The sequence below is a fragment of the Zosterops lateralis genome (genome assembly GCF_965231275.1).
Source record: "Zosterops lateralis genome assembly, chromosome: W".
NCBI lineage: Eukaryota > Metazoa > Chordata > Aves > Passeriformes > Zosteropidae > Zosterops > Zosterops lateralis.
In genome coordinates, this window is record NC_139801.1 from 14630649 (window position 1) to 14655219 (window position 24571).

Here is a 24571-nt window from a genome sequence, read left to right on the forward strand (position 1 = left end):
TTTTTGTTTCTTGAATTATGTGTAGTGGTTTGAGTGTCTACTAGAATTATTTACTCTTTTTCTGTTGTGAGATAGGATTAGGAGTAAAGCAAGCTTAAAACCTAAAAGGTATAAAGACAGGTTTATTAACAAAATAAATTCTCTCTCACTTGGGGAGAGGGTTAATGTCCTTAAGTCCCGTTTGTACAGTGAAAGAGTTAATATCTTGCTCGGGTCTCTCCCTCTTGGGCTGTAGCTCACGGTGTTGGATTTCAAAGCCGCGCTGATGGGGGGGGTCTCTAGCATCAGCGGAGAGGTCTGAGCAGCCGGAGAACTCAGCAGCCAGGCAGGCTGATGGACGCTTCCCCCACCCCTCAGTGGCATCGGGATGGGCCCGGCCCGGCCCGGCCCAGCCCGAGCCTGGAGCCGCTCCCGGGGGCCCGGTGGACACCTCCCTCGGCCCAGGCCAGCAGCGGGGCAGGCCTTAGGGTCGGCTGGATGTTAGTAGCTGTGACCTCCCCTCCCCCCTGTGGCAGCTGCTGGGGCTCGGGGGCCTGGCCAGGCCCAGCTCTGCCAGCACGGCGGAGTGGCGGGGCCTGGTCCGGCCTGCCCAGCCCGTTGCACGGAGCAGGCCAGGCTGGTTGTTACCTGCTCCCCAGACTGGAAGGAAAAAGGGGCTTTTCCTGAGATTCTCTGATTTTTAACCTGTGTAGTCCAGAGGCGTTTCTAGTTCTCTAATTGGTTCCACAGGTTTTTAATATTCAAAGTTAGTCACTAATTGTTTTTGTGCCACAGCTTTCTTCAGTCAATGCAAAACCAGCACAACAAGAAATTTCACCTCAGCATGAGGAAGAACTTCTTTACGTTGCAGGCGGCAGAGCCCTGGAACAGGCTTCCCAGGGAGGTCGCAAAGTCTCCCTCCCTGGAGACATTCAAAACCCACCTGGACACATTCCTGTGTAACCTGCTCTAGGTGACCCTGCTTTGGCAGGGGGGTTGGACTGGATGATCTCCAGAGGTCCCTTACAACCCTAATGATTCTGTGATTCTGTGACAACTTTGAATCTATGCTGTGAACCTGAATGGATACAGAAGATATTAAATGAACAAATCAGGGAAGACTAGCAGAAATTTACCTTTTTTATGATTTAAAATCAGAGCATTTGTTCCATAAAAAATTGGAATCTTAAACATAAATGTAGTTGGAGAATCTGTGTAAAAGATACTCCACTATATACTGCATAGAGATTAGTTATGTTAAAAGGAACAGCTTTAGTGACATTGCAAACTCAAAGCACTCAAGATTTAAGGAATACCTGTTTTAAGAGAACAATTATTGCTGTGCTCTCAGGTTTTTTCTCACCTGAGATTCAGGTGGTTGAGAGTCTTTTGCCCTCTGAGAGGCCTGAGCCAAACGCAAGAATGAGATGGAGTCTTCGAGGTCTTGTTTTTCAAGGTTTCTCATGTCGTTTATTATTTCTTATCTTACAATTTTCTCTGTGCCCAGCTGAGGTCTGTTCAGCAGCTCAGACACAGGACAACTCCTCCCCTATGGGAGGTCACTGCCTTCTTATACAAATAATTATGTGTCTCTTATTTACAATTATGTGCCAATACCTATCACCTATACTAAAAGGGTCACCTCTACTCTGACCCAATCCCCTTAAACTACTTTGTGCCCCTGTCACAGCAGGAGATGGAAGCCAAGGGAGAAGAAGAAGAACCTAGGGCACCACCCTAAATTCTCCATCTTGTTCCCCATTTACCTCCATTCTAAGAACCTCAAAACTACAAAATTTTCCACCCTGTGATAAACTACACTACTGTCTGTCACACCTTTGTGACTTGTAATTCCTCTCTCAGTGTTGAAAGTTTTTCCCATGGGTTGAAGTCAAAGACTGTGTCTTCCTGGGCTCTGTGCCAGGGTCTACTACAACCCCCCTGTCCAGATTATAGACCCCCCTGTACAGATCTCAAACACTCTTGCTCGGGTCCCAGACCTCCCTGCCGAGGTCTGTGACCTTCCAGGGCACCCAAAGGGTTGCCTTGGACTCCAACACTGTGCAATATATCTTTATTTTTTGACATATGTGTTTTGGTAATTTTTATTCCTTTTCCCCTTCCACACAAAATGTCCTCATCTGGTAAGCAACTATTCTAAATTTTTACAGCCAGTAAGGAAACATTTTTTTTACTGCCTGGCACTCAAATTGTACTTTGACAACAGAAGTTCCCAATAATTTGGCCTGGACAATTTATGAGTCCAGATCTGGAGTCTTTCACAAACATCAATAAGTGTATTCTGTCAATATTATCTAATATATCCTCTATTAAAAATATTTTTTATGAAGTTAGTTAATAGTCTGACTAAATTAGGCTGTATCATGTAAAAAATACTGTAATTATTTCAAATAGGCATTATAAATCCAAGAAATTTAAAGTTAATTAGAAGAAGCTGAAAAGTAAGTCAAAGTATAAGAACAGGCTTGTAGCACTGCGCAGCATTAATTCTGTGGTCCCAGACTTTCAATGAATATGCAATCAAGTATTTTTACTATTACACTTTTATGTTAGCCACTAATGGAGCAGGCAACAGTTCAGTGGATGAGAAGTATATTATGTTCCTTCTGTTATGATGGATGCCTCCATTGAACCAATAAAGAGACTAGAAAATTACTGACACAAGGTTATATATTTTGTCCATGACTTAGGCTACATATTTTAAGGGTAGAGTTTTTTTATATTGACTATGTGTCCTGGTTTAGGGCAAATTCGGGAGGAAACGTCCGAATGGGGTTCCTCTGGGAAGCAAACCCAAACGGCCCCTCCCCCCAGCCAGTTCGGGAAAAGAACTTCCTCAGAGAAAAGTGGAAAAAACTATTTATTAAACAAACAAAATGCCCACAAGCATAAAGAATTAACAAAATGAAACAACAAAACCTCTTGCCACTCTGAAGAGAGATGGCAAAACTGAGGAAGTCCTTGCTGTGGGTGTAGCTCAGCTCACTCAGTCTTCCCACCAGTCTCAGTCCCTCCGGAGATCCAGGCCCTGGTGGGCTGCAGGTGCAAGTCCTTGGTCTTCCTCTGGGTTTTTCAGTCCAGAGCAGATTTAAACAGTCCCAAGAAAAAGGAAAAAAAAATCAGTCCAGGAGGCTTCTTTGTCTCAGCTAGCTAAACTAACTAAAAGCAAAAAAAAGTTCTCTCTCCGACTGCTGTCTGTACCTCCGACGAACACACAGAGTCTGGAGAAAAGAATGTGTAGGAGTGAAGGCTGTTTTCTCAAACAAACTGCGCGCTTCTTTCCCTGCTTTGCTCTCAGAACCAGTCTTAAAGGTACAGAACACAACATGCAGCACACACAGAACAGATGACTGGGGATACAAGCATCATAAAGTCACCCTAGGACACTATGTCACTTTACTCTTTCCAGAATAAATTACACTAAGATGGCAAACTTACCTTCTGTGTTGGAAATAGGAGTACTGTCACATTTACTTTCACACTGTTGGATTGATGAAGGTCTAAATGTTTCTGGATATTCACTGGATGCTTTTCTGGTGTATGAAAGGCACTGTACTGTTTGCATCTGTTGCTCAGGACCACACTGCAGAACACTAAAAATAAGAGATATGTGGTGGGTTGACCCTGGCTGGATGCCAGGTGCCCATTGCTCTGCTCTCTCAGTCCCCTCCTCAACTGGGCAGGGGAGAGAAAATACAACAAAAGGCTTATGAGTTGAGATAAGGACAATGACATCACTCACGGATTACCATCACTGACAAAGCAGACCTGACTTGGGGAAATTAATTGAATTTATTACCAATTAATTCAGAGTAGGACAATAAGAAGTAAACCAAATCTTAGAAACACTCTCCTCCCCCATGTCCTTCCTTCCCAGGCTTAACTTTATTCCTGATTCTCTACCTCCTCTCCCCAGTGGTGCAGGGAGATGGGGAATGGGGATTATGGTCAGTTCATCAGATTATTTCTGCCATTGCTTCCTCTTTAGGGAAAGGACTCCTTCCCCTGCTCCAGCATGGGATCCCTCCCATGTGAGACAGTCCTACATGTACTTCTCCAACATGAGTTCCTTCCATGGGAGACAGTTCTTCACAAACTGCTCCACCGTGGGTCCCTTTCCACGAGGTACAGTCCTTCAGGAACAGGATGTTACAGCACGAGTCCCCAGTGGAATCACAAGTACTGCCAGCAAATCTGTTCCAGTGTCAACTTCTCTCCACAGTTCCCTGCCAGATGCCTGCTCCAGAGCAGGTTTCCCATGGAGTCATAGCCTTCTTTTGGCATCCATCTGCTCTAGCATAGGGTCTGCCACAGTCTACAGGGGGGATCTCTGCATCCCTGTGGACATCTGTGGGCTGCAGGGGACAGCTGCTTCATCATGGTCTGCACCACGGGCTGCAGTGGAATCTCAGCTCTGGCCCCTGGAGCACCTCCTGCCCTTCCTTTTCCACTGATCTTGGTTTCTTCAGAATTGTTCCTCTCCCACATTCTCACTCCTCTGGCCGCAATTACAGCTGCACTTTCCCCTTCTTAAATATGTTATCACAGAGGTGTTACTACCATCACTGATTGGCCCAGCCTTGGCCAGTGGTGGTCTGTCTTGGAGTCATCTGTCATTGACTCTGTTAGACACGGAAGAAGCTTCTAGCAGCTTCTCAGAGAAGCTACCCCTGTAGCCTCCCACACCACTACCAAAACCTGGCCATGCAAACCCAAAACAGATAAAAAAGCAAAACAATTTTTAAATGGAAAACAAGATAAAGAGGATAGCAATCAGGAACAGTAAACATACACAAATGAAAAAAAAATCCACAGACATCTGAAGAGATTTGCTAAATATATAATTTTCATACAATAGCTTTGATTTTTTTTTTACTGTTTGACAGTATGTACAACCACTTTTCTTTCAAATAAAATAAATCACAGTGCAATATTAGTTCCTCAAACATCTTGGATTTCAGGTATTTGAATATAATTTACGCTGTTTCATATATCATGTCTAAGTGCATGTTCTCAAGAGAGAAATTGTTTACTTTAGAACAATGAAGAAAAACCAAGGAGAACATGAATTTCAATCTGCTAGAGGATGCTTTTATGGAAAAAGAAATTAGCTTTTAAACCAAAATACTTTTCTGTTTCTGAATACTTTTTTAATTTCTACAGCTAATTAGTGTTTTTAGGACATAATCACTTTAAGAAAAATGGGCACCTGGACAATTAGCATAGAAGTCAATTAAACTGTAATACCACAAATTATTGTCTTTTGGTTAGTTAAGCTAAGGTGTTTTATTTTCATTAGTGACAAATTACTCAGCAAAATTAGAAACTGAAATATCAAGTTATTGTTTAATAACAGGCAACTGATCATAACTGAGATGCAAAAATGTAATGAAAGAACATAATGAAAGAATGTAATGAAAGAAGGAAGCTGGCGGCCGAGCTTAGGGAGGAAGTTGAAAGACTAAGGAGTATTAGGGAAAGTGAAAGGGAAATAGATTGGTGGAGTTCCACCCTTCCATCCTTGAGGGAGGCTCACCAGGTGTCAGAGGACTCCCAGGCAAAAGGAGGATACCTGGTGGATGAAGTGGGGTGGAAATGGGTCCCTACTCAGGGAGGTAATAAAAATTGCTCCCGACCCCCATCACCTACCCAGGTGCCATTTCAAAAGAGGTATGAGGCCCCGGATCTAGAGGGTCAGCCAGATGATGTAGAAGAAAATGATCTGCCAAGTGGGCCCCCCAATTACACTTCATCTGTCAGATGGATCACTATCAACGATTGAGAGAGAGACGGGAAGACTGATTCACTGATCAGAATTCATTTTTACTGTGATTTCCAAAAGCTTATATACTATTCTAGGAAGGCTAGTTATTTTTTTTTTGCTACAATGATTAGGTTAAACATCACAGACAAGCTTATACATTTTACAACATCTCTTGCTTGCTGAAGTTTGATTCAATCTTCTTTTGCTGTCGCCAGTCTTCTTGTAATCTTCAAAGCTCTGTTTGTTCTTGCCAAGGCATCTTGGTTATCAAACTAAGAATGCTAATTAAATCCACATCCTATGTCCACAGATCACCACCTCTAACATTAGAAAGAAAAGAAGGGTAGTCATAGTGGGTGACTCCCTTCTGAGGGGAACAGAGCGCCCCATATGTCGACCATTCCCATCCCATAGGGAGGTCTGCTGCCTCCCTGGGACCCGGGTACAGGATATTACGAAGAGACTCCCTGGGCTGATTCAGCCCTCTTGAAAAGGGGTGGAAAAGAACTTTACAGCCAATAATAGTTGTTAGAGCAGTATGCATTTAATCAACGTCGAGGTGATGCCTTGGGAAGGCTGACCTGAAACAGAGACTGGACAGAGCTAGAGAATAAACTAGGTATTTATTGAAAGGCTTCCAGGATCCACCTTGGGCAGGACAGGAGCCTGACCAGGACTGCACTCAGGGTGGATGAAGAATGGTCACAAAAATGACTAACTGGTCACGAGATCCCACACTTTTATAAGTTTTGGTCCCTTTGCATATTGGGGTTTAATTGTCCAATTACAGCTTCAGGTTGTGAGGTCTCATCCTTCTTGTTTTCTCTCTTCAGTCCACCGTTGTTTATGCTTTTCGACCTGAAAGATGTCCTTGGTTCTCAGCAGAAAAAGGATTTGTTTTGTCTACCTACTCTGTGAAGAGAGCTTACTGGCACTTAATATGAGGCTAAGAACTACATCCCTAGGCAGCACAGAATCTGAAAATATGAAAGCTAAAGCTTAAGGCATCAGAGGTGCATGAGAAATAATTTCACCAAAGACACACATGAACACCAGAGAGCTTGCCTCCCCTATTATTCCCTGAGGTCTTACATATGTATGACATTGCACAATCCCCCTCATACATATTCATTTCCTGGCCCCGCTTGTCCTCATCTCATATGCTAATTAACTCCACACCCTTCTGGGCATGTTCAGTTTGTCCTGGTGGTCTCTGAGGGTCTTCAGAAGATGAAGGAAACAGTCTTCCTCAGTGAACTCTTCACCTTTATCTCTCCCGCGTGTGCTTTGGCCCTTTTGGCACCTTTTCAAGGCAAGAAATCAATTTTTGCTGGCTAAGAGTCTCTGTTTTTATCTGCATTCCTAGCCTTGTTATCCTGTTGTGTTTAGGTTAGTCTTTCTTATCACCGAGGGGCCCCAGATGCTAGTACTGCCTTAAAATATGTAAAGGGTAACAGGCACAGTGCTCGATATTCACTAAGTAGCCTCTAAAATGTAGTTTTCTAAGCATTATTTAAAACACACCCTAAAATACAGTATATGCTCTTAAGTTTATAATAAAGATCAGCTAGAATTTCCAAACCTCTCTCTTACTCTGATTATTACCCACTGCTGATACTCCAGGCTACCAGTGATGAGATTGAAAAGAGGAGTGTCAGGGCAATAAAAAGGGACTTTAGGGCACTGAGTCAAGTTTTTGATAGGGCAGGAGCACAGGTAGTGTTCTGCTCAGTCCCTTTGGTGGCAGAGAAAACCAAGGAAAGGAATAGGAGAGCCCATATTATGAACAAGTGACTCAAGGGTTGGTGTCATCATCAGAATTTCGGGTTCTTTGATTATGGGACAACTTTTACGGCACCTGGCCTGCTGGAACTGGATGTGCATCATATCTCTGTTAAGGGCAGAAGAATTTTAGCTCATGAACTGGCAGAACTCATTGAAATGGCTTTAAACTAGGTTGGAAGGGGGAAGGGGATGCAGCTGGGCTCTCTGAAAGCAGGCCCAAGGGTGCTAAGCCTGAGTTAGTGGTGAAACCAGTAGTCCAGCTGAGGTCCATGTATACTAATGCACGCAGCATGGGTAACAAACAAGAAGAGCTGGAGGTCATGGTGCAACAGCAAAGCTATGATGTAGTCGCCATCACGGAAACATGGTGGGACGACTCACATAGCTGGAGCACTGCACTCGATGGCTGCAATCTTTACAGAAGAGAGGAAAGGGAGAAGAGGTGGAGGGGTGGCTCTTTATATTAGGGAGGCTTTTGATGCCATGGATATTGAAACTAGTTATGACGAAGCTGTAAATCTAAGGGTAAGAATTAAGGGGAGAGCCAACAAGGCTGACATCCTACTGGGAGTCTGTTATCGTCCACCCAACCAGGAGGAAGAGGTGGACAACTTATTCTATAAGCAGATGGAGAATGTTTCAGGATCACCAGTCCTTGTTCTTGTAGGTGACTTTAACCTACCAGACATCAGCTGGGAACTTAATACAGCAGAAAAGAGACAGTCCAGGAAGTTCTTAGAGTGTGTGGAGGACAACATTTGTCGCAGCTGGTGAGTGAGCCCACCAGGGGACGGACTATGTTAGACCTGTTGTTTGCAAATAGAGATGGGCTGGTGGGAGATGTGGTGATTGCAGGCCGCTTGGGGCATTGTTGGAGTCCAGGACATCCCCTTGGATGACCTGAGACCTGGGAAAGAGAATTTGAGCCCTGGACAGGGGGGTGTAGAACCGGTCCAGGGGGGTTGGAAACCTTGGCACAGAGCCCAGGAAGACACTGAGTTTGATCTTAGCCCATGGGAAAAACTTCCAGCATTAGGAGAGGAATTGCAAATCACCAGGAAGTGAAAATAGTAGTATAACACAGTAGAACATACAAATTTCAGTAGTTTTAAGATTCTTAGAATAGAGGTAAATGGGGGACAAGATGGTGGAATTTCGGTGGTACCTCGTGTCCCTCTCCTTCTTCCTCGTCCTCCATCTTCTGGGGTGGTGATGAAATAAGATAGTTAGAGTGGATTGGGTCAAAGCAGAAGTGACCCTCTTAGTGTAAGCACTAGGCATTGGTGTGAAATAGTAAATATCCTATACGTAATTATCTGTATAAATGTAAGGTGACGTCCCATCGGTGGGCAGTCGCCTCGTGTCCCAGCCGCTGTCCGGACCTCGGCTGGGAGCGGAGAAAAACTTTGTGATATCAAATAATAAACAACTCGAGAAACCAGAAAGCAAGGCCTTGAAGACTCCGCTTCTTTGTACCAACGCGACTCGGGGCTTTTAGAGGGCCAAGGACTTTAAACAACTTGAATCTCGGGTGAGAAAATCAACCCGAGAGGGCATAGTGATCATGAAATTATAGTTCTCAATATTTAGTGAAATCAGGAGGAACGTCAATAAGACCTTTATATTAGACTTCCAGAGGGCAGAGTTTGGCCTATTTAGGAGACTTATTCAGAGAGTTCCTTGGGAAGCAGACCTTAAAAACAAAGGACTCCAGGAAAGGTAAGCATGCTTCAAAAAAGAGATCTTGAGGGCATAGGAACAGACTGTCCCTGTATTCCAAAAGATGAGTCGATGAGGCAAGTGTCCAGCCTGGGTGGGCAACGAGGTTTTGAAGGAACTTAGAAATAAAAAGAGGATGTATCATCTTGGGAAGGAGGGTCAGATCTCTCAGGAAGTATTCAAGGGGGTTGCTAGGGCATGTAGGAAAAAAATTAGGGAGGCCAAAGCTCAGATGGAACTTAATTTGGCAATTTTGTGAAGGATAATAAAAAAAAGGTTTTTACAAATATATTAATGGCAAAAGGAAGGGTAAGACCAACCTTTGTTCTCTATTGGATGAGGGAGGGAACTTAGTAATTGCAGATGAGGAGAAGGCAGAAGTGCTTAACGCCTTTTTTGCTTCAGTCTTTAGTGGGAAGACAGCTTGTCCTCAGGACAGCTGTCTTCCTGGGTTGGTAGATGGTGTCAGGAAGCAGCTAATGGTCCTCCTGTTATCCAGGAAGAGGCAGTCAGAGAGCTGCTGAGATGCTTGGATGTTTATAAATCTATGGGCCCAGATGAGATCCATCCCAGGGTGATGAGGGAGCTGGCAGATGAGCTTGTGAAGCCACTCTCCATCATTTCCCAACAGTCCTGGCTCACTGGTGAGGTTCCAGATGACTGGAAGCTGGCCAATGTGACACCCATTCACAAGATGGGTAGGAAAGACAATCCTGGTAATTATAGGCCAGTTAGCCTGACCTCAGTACCTGGGAAGGTAATGGAACAGTTTATATTGAGTGTCATCATGCAGCACTTAAAGGATGGCCAGGGTATCAGGCCCAGACAGCATGGGTTTAGGAGAGGTAGGTCATGTTTGACCAAGCTGGTCTCCTTTTATGACCAGGTGACCCACCTGGTGGATGCAGGAAGGGCTGTGGATGTTGTCTACCTGGACTTCAGCAAGGCCTTTGACATTGTCTCCCACAGTACACTCCTGGAAAAGCTGGCAAACCACGGCTTGGATGGGAACATTCTTTGATGGGTTAAGAACTGGCTGGATGGTCAGGCCCAGAGAGTGGTGGTGAACAGTGCTGCATCCAGCTGGCAGTCAGTAACTAGTGGTGTTCCTCAGGGGTCTGTACTGGGGCCAGTTCTTTTCAATATTTTTATTGATGACATGGATGAGGGTATTGAGACTTTCATTAGTAAATTTGCAGACGACAGTAAGCTGGGAGCGTGTGTTGATCTGTTGGAAGGTAGGAGGGCTCTGCAGAGAGAACTGGAACAGTTGGATATATGGGAAGAATCCAATAAGATGACGTTTAATAAGTCCAAGTGCCGAGTCCTGCATTTTGGCCACAATAACCCCCTGCAGCGTTATAGGCTGGGGATGGTGTGGCTGGATAGTGCCCAGGTAGAAATGGACCTGGGGATACTGGTCGACAGCTGACTGAACATGAGCCAGCAGTGTGCCCTGGTGGCCAAGAAGGCAAATGCCATCTTAGCTTGTATCAGGAATAGTGTGGCCAGCAGGAGCAGGGAGGTCATTCTTCCCCTGTACTCGGCACTGGTGAGGCTGCACCTTGAGTACTGTGTCCAGTTCTGGGCCCCTCAGTTTAGGAAGGACATTGAGATGCTTGAGGGTGTCCAGAGGAGGGCAACAAGGCTGATGAGGGGCTTGGAACACAAGCCATATGAGGAATGACTGAGAGAGCTGGGGTTGTTTAGCCTGGAAAAAAGGAGACTCAGGGGAGACCCTGTCACTCTCTGCAGCTTCCTGAAGGGTGGTTGTAGTCAGGTGAGGGTTGTTTTTTTTCCAGGCAGCAACTGACAGAACGAGAGTGTCGCCCTAAGTTTGCCTTCTTTTCTGTGTTTGCATTTTATTCTCACGCAGCTTCAAGAAAACTATGTATATTTTTAGAACTTATCTATTTTGTTTACATATTTCTCCTCTGGGAGGGGAAATATGATTGATGGTGATGTTCACCAACGAGGTCAAAGAGGTGGAAACCTGTGTAGCCAGTCTTTTGCCTTCTGATCAAAGTGTATATAAGATGGAGTCAGAAAATTAAAATAGAGCTTTCCTGCCTGACCTGCTGTCTCCCTCGTCCTTTGTGTTTCTGAAATAGCGACACAAGAGGACACAGTCTTAAGCTGCGCCAACGGAAATATAGGTTGGATATTAGGAAAAAAGTTTTTTATGGAAAGAGTGAAAGTACTGAAATGGTCTGCCAGGGGAGGTGGTGGAGTCACCACCACTGAATGTGTTTTAAAAAAGACTGGATGTGGCACTTGGTGCCATGGTTAAGTTGAGGTGTTAGGGCATGGGTTGGACTTGATGATCTTGAAGGTCTCTTCCAACCTAGTGATTCTGTGTAAAATTTGATATGTCCTATTTAGGAACACTGCATAATGGCAGCACCATTCAGCCTGTGCTGTAACAACTTAGAGCCCTGTCTGGTAATTTAGCATCTTTTATGCAAATATATATAGATCTCAGGTTTTTTTGGTGGCTATATTGCTTAGTAAAATTTTAACTGGCTTCATATTTCCATCTTGTTTCTCAACTAAGTTAAATGTTTTTTAAAAATTCTAAAACTTGCAACATTGCTATGTTCCAAAATCCCCTTCTAAAAAGCTGTAATAAGTATTATTTTATTAAAAAAAAAAAATACAGAAACTCATCCAGTAGAAACTAGATTACTAACATCAAATCCTTTATAGCTTAGCAGACAACCATTTATTAAAATCACATTTTGATTTGAGACAAACAGAGGAAAAGCTTTTACTTCAGTCATGGGAACTGTCTTTTATCCATTTCCAGCAACTAACAGCAATAAATACTTATATAAACCATCTTATCTGTCCCCAGTCTCCAGTATCCCAGCGAGGAGGAAGACATCTGCCTAAACTGCAGTGGATGCTAACTGGAGGTTTACTTTCCTCTTGGCATTGCACAGTTGAAAAAGTTTTTAAAAGATCACTGCTTTTGCACAGAACAATTCGGTGTTGGAATCCTGGGCCACACTTTGGTGTGCACTGAAAAAATATTGATATAAATGAACAATGAAAATCTCAGTAAAAAGTCAGTAAACATGTCAGAAATATTATCATGGAAAATAGAAAATATTTATGTTCTTGTAATTAAACTATGATCACAATTTTCCTAAAATTATAATGATAATTTCAAAATGTTTAGAAATAAAACCAAGCTGACTGATGATTGCTTTATGACATTAAAGTTTTTGTTTTAATTTGATAAAAGCAGATTTCCTTTGCTATTTATAGTTAAGCTAATGTGTTACTGTTTTCTTTTACTGTTGGGGGTTAGATTTGCTCATTTTTCACTTTAAAGAATTTTTTCCCCATAAGTTACCAAGGAGACTGAGTGTTGGATACTTAAAGAGTACTTGACCAAAACAAAGAGATGGCCAAAAGCTCGGTTGGGGAGGTTTTTTCTTATCTGTTGTAACTCCAGAAGGGAGGGGGTAACTGCCTTCCCTGATAACAAGCCAGCTGTTAAAAACCGGGTGGGGTATTATCTCTTATCTCTACTCAGTCTTTCACTATCCCCATGAGAATATCTTTTGTTAACACACCACCAAAGCTCACCAATGGCATGACACATTTCATCACCCTATTGTGAGACGCTCTACTAGAAAGCAGAAGAGCAACCATTTCCACCTAAATAAAAAGAAGTCACAGGTATCACCAGGCACTCTGGTGTTTCCCACGGGACTCCCAAAGGAAGACCGGACCCATTTTGGGACCCCTGGCTCCACAAGACCATCATCTCTGCTTCCAACAGGACCACATCTGCCACTCCAGGAGGGCTGACTTTGGACTGTTTCCAACACCCTGATTAACAGGGCGTCAGGTTGTATTTTTCTAACTCTGTCAGAAGTTTTGTTTGTTTGTTTTCCTGGGATTCCTTGTTTGTTTGTTTACTTATTAATTTGTACTATAACATTTGTATTTTTAATATCTCTAGTAAAGAACTGCTATACCTATTCCCAAAATCTTTGCCTGACAGTCTTTTAATTGCGAATTTATAATAATTCGAAAAAAAGAGGAGAGGGCTTGCATTCCAAGAGAGGCTCCAATCTTCCTTGGCAGAAACCTGTCTATTCAAACCAAGACATTTACATATAAAAAGCCTTTAAGAAGAGCACTTCACTGCAAAGTAGAAAGGTCTATCACATGTAACATTATCATGAAACAAACTTGAGTGTGCATTTCAGAAATAATAAGTATAATCCTCTGTTTTTAAGATGATTTTATATAATCTTTCTCCACTTCACAGACCACTAAGCTACAATGAACATATCTTCCCCAATAAATATATGGGAAGAGAAATGCTTTAATGGACTCCACAGAAACCAGATTATTGGTTCAGAAAGAAATTCTGACTCTCTCTCCTGTACAGAATATGTTCTTTTTTTCTCCTTTACTATTTAAAATTTAATTGTGTTTTTTCACAGTTCTTGTTTTCCCTCATTTTATTGCACCTCTGCCAACTCAAACATGAAGCAGATAATAAAAGAGGAACTTGAAAAAGAGGTCTGAAGACCTCTACTTTTCTTCCTCTTCATATTGGTTGCCCATGCCTTCTCCTTCCTTTTTCCTACTATTACCTGTCATTGACATTAGCATAACTATAGAATGGGGAAGAGACAAGTGCTAACAAAATGACATTTCCCAAATCAGTCCCTCTTTAACAGTTTAACAGGAGTTTTTGCAAGCACAGTTTTAGATTTCTCTATATGCATGTTAACCTTTATCCCATAGGCATATCAGCAGTATTTGAATCAGAATTAATTTCTGATACCATAAATCATACACACAGATTATGCTAAACCTGTCAAGAGTGGAACTGCCTTTCATATGAAAACTGCTGTTCTGGGTTGACGATGCCTCCTATCCCATATTGTGGACTACCTTGTTATGTCTAACAGCTGTCCCATCCCATCCCCCCCCCCTTTCGGGGAGGGGGCTGGGACTATTTTGCTGTTGGCTCGGCTGGCACTCTCTCTCTCTCTCTCTGCTTACTTGGCTTTGCTTCTCTCACCGCTGTTTTTTTTTTCTTTCCACTGCTTGTTTTTCACTGTTTTCGATTTTTTTTCTTTTCCCTTTCTTTTCCCCTTGCCCCCCCCCCCCCCCCCCCCCGCCTTTTGAAGTTTTGGACCGGCACTGGATCTGACCTGACCTAAGAAGTCTGAGGATCTCCGGGGCCCGCGAAAGAAGCTCTGCACCCTCCCCCTCACAGTAACCTGAGCTTTTTTTTCCTTTTCCCTTGTGACGGGGGTGTTTTTTCATTTGTCAATAAACCGGTTTTTCCACTTTGTTTGAGAAATTCCTTCCCAAACCCAGGGCTGGGGGAGAGGTGGGAGAGGTTTTGTTATTAGGGGATTCCTTTGGAGGTTCTCCCCTAATTCATCCTAAACCAGGACACTTTTTGGTGCGTTGGCTCGGGAAACCAAGTCAAAGAAAGTGGAAAAAACCTTAATAATAATATTGGTGGTTCTAATTGTTTTGTGGGTGTATCGGGATGTTTCTTTCTGGACTCATAATGTCATTCGGGGTGAAAACCTGCCAATATTTCTGGTCCCTAGGGTTTTTTGAGGTTTTACTACCTCTGTGGTGTCTAGGGTTATTTCCTTACCCGGATATAGCTTTGGTATTTCTCCTTATACGTAATTTGTGTAGCCGTGGGACACTAACCAGAATATTCATTGGGATGGGCTTGTTTGTGATTGTTTACAAGAAGGCTGTAAATATGCTTGATGATCTGTTGTTATGGTTGGGCACTCAGTTTGTTAGGGGAGAAGCAGGGGAAGAGTTTTTTCAGCCTCTGTTTTCCCTCTTCTCCTTTGAATTCTTTATATCTCTATTAGAAAATATTCAGTTTCCCCTGAGTGTTAAAGAGACCATCTTTCTGGCATTTAATTTAGTAAGTTTCCTCTATACTGTCTGCAGTTTATATAAAATGAAAGCTGAGATTTCCAAAGGGGCTAATGAGACTTCTGAGTTAGGGGCAAAGCCAAGTAGGAGAAATCTTGAGTGGAGTGGGAAATGGGAAGATATGGGCCAAATTTTAAAGGAGTTCTCTGATCCTATAGTCTGGGACTTTCCATCTGAACAAATTCAGAACCCAGCTGAGGTGGCAAAGTATTTCAAAGAGAAGTGATTGCAGTGAGCTGGGCCCTGGCATATGTTTATCGTACTCTCTTAGATACTGAAGGGTGGCAGACAGAAGACAGGGAACAGGGAGATAAATTAGTTACCATCCCAGTCACTCAGGCTGCAGCTAATATCCCAGGCTCCAGGCCAGTAGCTGAATCAGACAGTAGGGCTCAACCAAGGGCTGTTGCTGCTAATACAAGAGGCGGAAAGTGTACAACTAAGACCGATCGCAAGGTGGAGGATGATGATGATAATCCAGGAGAAGGACCTTCACCAAAATCAGAAACCACATCGAGGGGTGTAGGTTCTGGAGCCAATATTGATTCCTTTTCCCAAAAGAACCTTCGAGGCCTAATAAAGGATTACAGGCGACAACCTAATGAATCTATAATAAGTTGGTTAGTCCGCCTCTGGGATGCTGCAGGGGAGGCTACAGTTCTGGATGGCACTGAAGCGAGGCATTTGGGATCTCTGTCACTTGATCCTGTCATCGACCAGGGCATGATGAGGGAGGCTAGTCCTCACAGCCTCTGGGAACAGATTCTGGACGGTGTAGCACAAAGATACCTGTGTGCAGATGACCTCTATTTGCAGCAGACACAGTGGAGTACCATAGAACAGGGGATCCAACGTCTGAGAGAGATGGCGGTAGCAGAGCTCATTTTTTCAGATGACATAACAACTAGGAATCCAGACCTGGTAGCATGTACACCTGTAATGTGGAGGAAACTTGTGCGACTTGGGCCATCTGAATACGCCTCTGCTCTAGCAATAATGAAGCGAGAGGAGACAGATGAGACTGTGCTCGATATGGCGAAAAAGCTTTGAGCATATGCTGACGCTGTACATGGCCCAACTCATGCCAGAATTGCAGCTGTGGAAACACGACTGCAGAAATTAGAAGACAAAATAGAGGAGAATCATAAGAAACTCAGGGAAGAGATTAAGGAGGACTTCCTCCAAATCTCGGCTGTGCAAATTAGAGGCCCTGGTATCCAACGCAGGCGCTCCTTTGATGGGGAGAGAAGGTACACTCCATGAGCTGAGTTGTGGTTCTTCCTGCGTGAATCTGGAGAGAACATGAGGAGATGGGATGGAAAGCCCACTGCTGCTCTGGCACAACAGGTGCGTAATTTGAAGGAAGGTAGGATTCAAAGAGGAAGTCTCACTAAACAGAGAGCAGCTCCAGTTGTTCACAGCCAGGATGTCAAGTATGATGTCAATGATGACATGTCCGATCCCCTTGAAGGAACCTCTAAGACATATGCCTCAGGAAAGAAGGATAATCATGCTTAGAGGGACCCTGCCTCTAGCCAGGTAGAGGTTAGGGAAAATCGTGTGTTTTGGACTGTGTGGGTTCGTTGGCCTGGCACATTGAAGCCACAAGACTATAAGGCTTTGGTTGACACTGGCTCGCAGTGTATATTGATCCCATCGAGATATGTAGGGGCAGAATCGGTTTCTATTGCTGGTGTGACTGGGGGATCACAGGACTATACGTTGGTGGAGGCAGATGTGAGCCTGACTAGGAATGAGTGGAAGAAACACCCTATTGCGACTGGCCCAGAGGCCCCATGCATCTTGGGCATAGATTACCTCCGGAGTGGGTATTTTAAAGACCCAAAAGGGTTCAGGTGGGCCTTCAGAGTAGCAACTGTGATGGCAGAAAGCATTCGACAATTGAACACCTTGCCTGGACTGTCCAAGAACCCGATCACAGTAGGACTTTTGAAGGGAGAGGAACAAATGGTACCAATTGCCACTTCAGTAGTGCATCGTCAGCAATATAGAACCACTCGAGATGCCGTGATCCCCATCCACAAGATGATTCGAGAGCTGGAGAGCCAAGGGGTGGTCAGCAAAATCCACTCACCTTTCAACAGCTCCATCTGGCCTGTGCGAAAATCTGACGGAGAATGGAGATTGACTGTGGATTATCGTGCATTGAATGAAGTGACTCCACCTGAGCGCGGCCATACCAGACATGCTGGAACTACAGTACGAGCTGGAGTCCAAGGCAGCAAAGTGGTATGCCACTATTGACATTGCAAATGCATTTTTCTCTATTCCTCTGGCAGCAGAATGCCGGCCTCAGTTTGCCTTTACATGGAGGGGAGTGCAGTACACCTGGAACAGACTGCCCCAGGGGTGGAAACACAGTCCTACCATATGTCATGGACTGATTCAGGCCACACTAGAAAAGGATAAGGCTCCAGAACATCTACAATATATTGATGATATCATTGTGTGGGGAAACACAGCAGCGGAAGTGTTCGAAAAAGGAGAGAAAATCATCCAAATTCTCCTGGAAGCCGGCTTTGCTGTTAAGAAGAGTAAAGTTAAGGGACCTGCTCAGGAGATTCAGTTCCTAGGAGTGAAGTGGCAAGATGGACGGCATCAGATTCCTACAGATGTCATTAACAAAATCACAGCTATGTCCCCCCCAACGGATAAGAAGGAAACACAAGCTTTCTTAGGTGCCATAGGTTTCTGGAGGATGCATATTCCTGAGTACAGTCAGATTGTGAGCCCCCTTTATCTGGTTACCTGCAAGAAGAACGATTTCCATTGGGGCCCTGAGCAGCAACAAGCTTTCACCCAGATCAAGCAGGAGATCGCTCATGCTGTAGCCCTCGGCCCAGTCAGGATGGGACCAGATGTGAAGAATGTGCTCTACTCTGCAGTCGGGAGCCATGGTCTGTCCTGGAGCCTTTGGCAAAAGGTACCTGGTGAGACCCGAGGCCGACCACTGGGATTCTGGAGTCGGAGCTACAGGGGGTCTGAAGATAACTACACTCCAACAGAAAAGGAAATCTTGGCCGCCTACGAGGGAATCCAAGCTGCTTCAGAGGTGATTGGTACAGAAGCACCACTCCTCCTGGCACCCCGACTACCGGTGCTAGGGTGGATGTTTAGAGGAAAGGTTCCCTCCACCCACCATGCCACCAGTGCTACCTGGAGCAAGTGGATTGCCCTCATTACACAACGCACCCGAGTTGGGAAACTGAATCACCCTGGAATTTTGGAAGTAATTACGAACTGGCCCGAAGGTGAAAGCTTCAGTGTCGCAGATGAAGAACAAGAACCAGTGACCCGGGTTGAGGAAGCTCCACCATACGACCAGCTGCCGGCAGAGGAAGCACGTTACGCTTTATTCACCGACAGTTCCTGCCGCATCATAGGGATGAGTCGGAGGTGGAAAGCAGCTGTATGGAGTCCCACATGACAGGTTGCAGAGGCCACTGAAGGAGAGGGTGGATCCAGTCAATTTGCTGAACTCAAAGCCATTCAACTGGCCCTAGATATTGCGCAGAGAGAGAAGTGGCCAAGGCTCTATCTGTATACTGATTCTTGGATGGTAGCCAACGCTCTGTGGGGATGGCTGAAGAAATGGAAAGAGGCGAACTGGCAGCGTAGAGGAAAACCAATTTGGGCTGCTGAAGAGTGGAAAGATATCGCTGCCCGGTTAGAGAAACTACCTGTGAAGATTCGCCATGTAGATGCCCATGTCCCCAGAAGTAAAGCTAATGAGGAGCAGCAAAACAATCAGCAGGTAGATCAAGCTGAAAAAATAGGGGAGTTGAAGATAGACCTTGACTGGGAGCACAAGGAAGAGTTGTTCCTAGCACGATGGGCCCATGATGCCTCAGGTCACCAAGGTAGAGATGCCACGTATAAGTGGGCATGAGACGGAGGGGTGGATCTAACCATGGACAGCATTTCTCAGGTTATCCATGACTGTGAGACGTGCGCTGCCATTAAAAAAGCCAAGTGGATGAAGCCCCTCTGGTATGGAGGGCAGTGGTCTAAGTACAAGTATGGGGAGGCCTGGCAGATTGATTACATCACACTGCCTCAAACCCGCCAAGGCAAGCGCCATGTGCTGACCATGGTAGAAGCCACCACGGGATGGTTGGAAACCTACCCTGTGTCTCATGCTACAGCCCGCAATACTATCCTGGGCCTTGAAAAGCAGGTCCTTTGGAGGCACGGTACTCCCGAGAGAATTGAGTCAGACAATGGGACTCATTTAAAAAATAATCTTATTAAAACCTGGACGAGGGAACATGGCATTGAGTGGGTGTACCATATCCCCTACCATGCACCAGCTGCAGGTAAAGTGGAGAGGCACAATGGGTTGTTAAAAACCACCCTGAAAGCACTGGGTGGGGGGTCCTTAAAAAACTGGGAGCAGCATTTAGCAAAGGCCACCTGGTTAGTTAACACCCGAGGTTCTACCAACCGAGCGAGTCCTGCTCAGTCCCAGCTCCTTAATATAGTAGATGGAGATAAAGCCCCAGTGGCCCATGTTAGAGGTTTGTTGGGAAAGACAGTATGGATCAACCCTGCCTCGAGTACAGGCAAACCCATCCGTGGAATTGTCTCTGCTCAAGGACCGGGTTATACATGGTGGATAATGCAGAAAGATGGAACAACACGATGTGTACCTCAGGGAGATCTGAATGTGGGGTGAAACTCATATGTGCTGAATGCTACTACCATTGTCTGTGCATTAGATCACTCAGACATGAAACAGAAGGAAACGTATAAGTGTCAAAGGTCTGAGCAAGTAAGACGGATGGAAATGTGTAAGTGTCGAAGGTCTGAGTAAGTGAGATGGAAGTTTTTTATTGTGTGTCCACGTATGGGATAAGGGGTGGAATGTCCTGGGTTGACAGTGCCTCCTATCCCATATCGTGGACTACCTTGTTATGTCTAACAGCTGTCTCGTTCCCCCCCCATCCCTTTCGGGGAGGGGGCTGGGACTATTTTGCTGTTGGCTCGGCTGGCACTCTCTCTCTCTCTCTCGGCTCACTTGGCTTGGCTTTGCTCTCCGCTGTTTTTTTCTCTTTCCGCTGTTTCCAATTTTTTTTCTTTTCCCTTTCTTTTCCCCTTGCCCCCCCCCCCCCCCCCCCCCCTTTTGAAGTTTTGGACCGGCACTGGAACTGACCTGACCTGAGAAGTCTGAGGATCTCCGTGGCCCGCGAAAGAAGCTCTGCGCCCTCCCCCTCACAGTAACCTGAGCTTTTTTTTCCTTTTCCCTTGTGTCGGGGGGGGGGTGGGGGTAAACCGGTTTTTCCACTTTGTTCGAGAAATTCCTTCCCAAACCCAGGACTGGGGGAGAGGTGGGAGAGGTTTTGTTATTAGGGGATTCCTTTGGAGGTTCTCCCCTAATTCATCCTAAACCAGGACAACTGCTTAAGAGAAAAAGTTATCTGGGAAATGATACTATGTGGAACCAAAGTAAAATTCAAGAGATAGTACACTGAAGACCTTCAACCAATCAAAACAGGTCATTATATAACTGGGGGGAAAGAAAACCCCCTAAGATTTATTTTCATAAAATTACTTGAGTGATCCAAACTGAATATGTATGTAAACTGCAGTATATAAGCACAAGCCTTTTCTGTACTCAGGATGCATGATATTTTGGATGAAATATCCCCTTGTGCATCCAATGTCAAATAAAGAATGTCTGATTCTTAATGCTACATTGGTGTTAAGGAGTTTTATTTTACCAGTTTTTGGTAACAATATTGAGATGAGTAGTGTGGTTGACATGCCTGAGGGAAGGGATGCCATCCAGAGAAACCTTGATAGGCTTGAGAGACAGGCTTGTGTATACCTTATGAAGTGCAACAAAGACAAGTGCAAGGCCCTGCATCTGGGTCAAGGCAATCCCAAACATGGGGATAAAGGCTGGGAAATTAATAGATTAAGAGCAGCCCTGCAGAGGACTTGGGGCTATTGGCAAATGAAAAACTGCATATGAGTGTATTTGCAGCCCAGGAGTGGCTTTTGTGAGAAGATCCCAATTGTCCCCATGTTTGATAAAGCCAGCTGCAGGCGGCTCCAAGACTGACCCACTGCTGGCCAAGGCTGAGCCAATCACTGACTGTGGCAGTGCTTCTGTGATAACATAATTAAGAAGGAGAAAAAACTGCTTCACAACAGCAGCTGGGAGAAAGGAGCAAGAACATGTGAGACGAACAACTCTGCAGACACCCTGATCAGTGGAGGAGGGGGAGGAGGTGCTGCAGGCACTGGAACCGAGATTCCCCTGCAGCCCGTGGTGCAGATCATGGGGAAGCAGCTGTGCCTCTGCAATACACAGAATTCAACAGGTGTGCAGAGATCCACCCGAAGCCTATGGAGGCCCCAAAGCTAGGGCAGGAGGATGTGCCCTGAAGGAAGCTGTGACCCTGTGAAGAGTGGAGCTCATGCTGGAGCAGGTTTGCTGGCAGGACTTGACTTGGTGGGGCAGCTATGCTGGAGCAGTCTGATCCTGAAGGACTGCACCCCATGAAAATGACCCACTCTGGAGCAGTTAGTAAAGAACTGTCTCCTGTGGGAGGGGCCCCACACTGGAGCAGAGGAAGAAGTGGCAGAGGCAATGTGTGATGAACTGACCACAATCCATGTTCCCCATACCCCTGTGTCACTTGGGGGAAAGGAGACAGAAAACTGGGAAGTTGAGCCCAGAAAGAAGGGGGAAGTGTCGGGGGGAAGATGTTTTAAGACATGTTCTTATTTCTCATTATCCTGCTCTAATTTGATTAGTAAAAAAGTTCAATTAATTTTTCCTAGCTGAGTCTGGGACAGTAATTGCTGAGTGACCTTTCTCTGTCCTTATCTCAATCTACAAGGCTTTCATTATATTTTCTCTTCCCTGTCCAGCAGAGGGAAAGTGATAGCATGACTTTGGTGGCACCTAGCAGCCAACCAAGGTCAACCCACCACAATAGTTTCTTCAGCTAAAAAGAACAGATGAAGATTATACAAGTGTGAATCTCCACAGCAACAGCTTCCATTGCAACTCACGGTATTGTGATTTAACATGCAGATATTCCTACTTTTAAGTACTGCTATAATGCTTAGACTATTATTAACTAATAATGGATGGTATTGCTATCCTTGGAGATATTCAAAAGTTGTCTGGACATAGTCCTGGGCAGCTGGCTCTGCGTGGCTGTGTTTGAGCAGGGGGCTTGGACAAGATGACCTCCAGAGGTCTCAACCACTTTGATTCTGGTAAATAGATCACCTGTGTTATCAAATGATGGTAAGAGCTGTTCTGTACCATTTTCATGGGTGCTCATAGTTATGCTAGTAGGCATCCTTCTTTATGCTTTTAAATTTGAGACACTGTAACAAGTTTTGGAGCTAAAAGTATCTGTGCATAGAAAAGATCTGTGTACAATCTTTAAAGCATGCAGTGATTTATAATTTGTTTTGAATGAAAGACTGTTTAAAGTCAAGCAAATACACAGAAAATGGGGCAAAAGGAGTTGTGAGTATGTCATTGGTAGATCATTTCAATTTACTCTGTCTCTTTTTAAAAAAACAGAGTAAGTGGAGCAGTTCTAACTTACCTGGGGTTCAGTAAAGTATTTGAAAGGGGGGATTACAACTTGATAGAGTTTAGGATTTGAGAGATGCAACCTGCAAAGGGTTTCTAGGATCTGTCATGGGATTGATCTGATTAATATTTTTTTTATACTCTATTGTAGGAGGTTATGATTTTTCCTTTTTATTTTCCTTTCAGGGAATTTTGTCAGATTTGTTGCCTAAGAGATGATAATGACTGGTACTTAAGCGAGACAAAAGAAATGGCCAAGGTGGGGGGAAAGGGTGCAGCTGGCTGCAGCCTCTTAGCCAAGGGCTTTTCTCTTTGGAAGGGCAAATACCGCAAAATTTTTGGCTGGGGGGTGTCAGGAAAATTAATCCACAAACACCAGAGGCTTATGTCCAAAAAGGAGACAGAGGAGTCCTGTTACTTTATTCGAATAAAGGGAGAGGTCATGAGGCATTCCCCATGGGGTGTCTCAAATTTTTGGAGGATTCAGTCTCCTTTTTATCCTAATTTTCCGGCCACATTGCCCTCTCTCTTTCCCCATTGGCTGAGGTACTTGAGAGGTAGACTTCTCGAAACGCCTAAGACCCCCCTTTGTGAAAAACGAGTTCCACTCTCTTTTAAAAATGTATAAATTTAATAAAAAATTAAAAATAGACAATTAGGAGACAGAATAGGCGAAGTCCTCTCAGCCGAGGGTGCTTGGCACAAGGTCTGCCAGTAGCACCCTTCACCCTTTCGGATTTCCATCTTTAAGGATCATTGTGTTGAATATTCAATAGATGTTTGTTGCCCCTGACTTTCCTGCTTTCAAGTGTTTGAACCTTTGCAGCATCATTCTCACGCTGCTTGATGTAAACAATATGTATTTTTAGAATTTATCTATGTGTTTTGCATAGTTGTTCTCTGAGAGAGAATTTGACTGATGGTCATAGTGACCAATGGAGTCAGGAGGTTGTAACCTCCTTGGGCCAATCCTGGTCCTCTGTAAAAAGTGTATATAAGTTATTGGAGTCAGATAATAAAGAAGCCTTCCATGTTTGACCCTGCTGCTGCCTGCTGTCCTCTGTGAGGGTCCACACCCACGTCGCAACGTGTTACCCCTCTAAGTGAACAGGTCACAGATGTTAATCAAACATTCTTTTTGATCTGTTTTAAGTATCCTTGATCATCTTAACTGATAAATTTATTTGTGGGTGGCTCCAGTCTGGTAACATGGGTATAAATTTTTCTCCTGAGATTTTCTGGTTCTTTTCATTTGGATAAAAAAACAGAAAAATAACAGGTTTTTTATGAAGGGTTACAAGGTGACCCCCCCTGCCTCCCATAACTTCTGGCTTAGTTGGTTTAGACGTTACAAAGAAGAGATTAAAAACCCCAGTCTTTTACTGTTAACTCTCTGGTACAATCAGAAAATACACATTCACTAAACTCTATTAATAAAACATAATACAGTACAATTATACATATAGTAGTCATGTTAATATTTGCGAAAAGCCAACTATATAATATGCATTTATAACAGCCTTCTAATGTATATCCCCTGCCCTTTGTCTTTTCCTGGTGACACTCAGTGGAATCCCTTATGGAATTTATGGTTCTTCCCATTGTTTCTTTTTTCTCTCAGTATCCAATTTTATTTATCAACAGACCTACAGTTTGTGTGAGAAACGACTCTTCACTTTTAAAAATTTCAAAGGTTTATTAAACCCTAACAAAATACAACAAAGGACTTGTTATAAATGCAATGAAAAATATTGGATTAACAAAGAAACAATTCATTA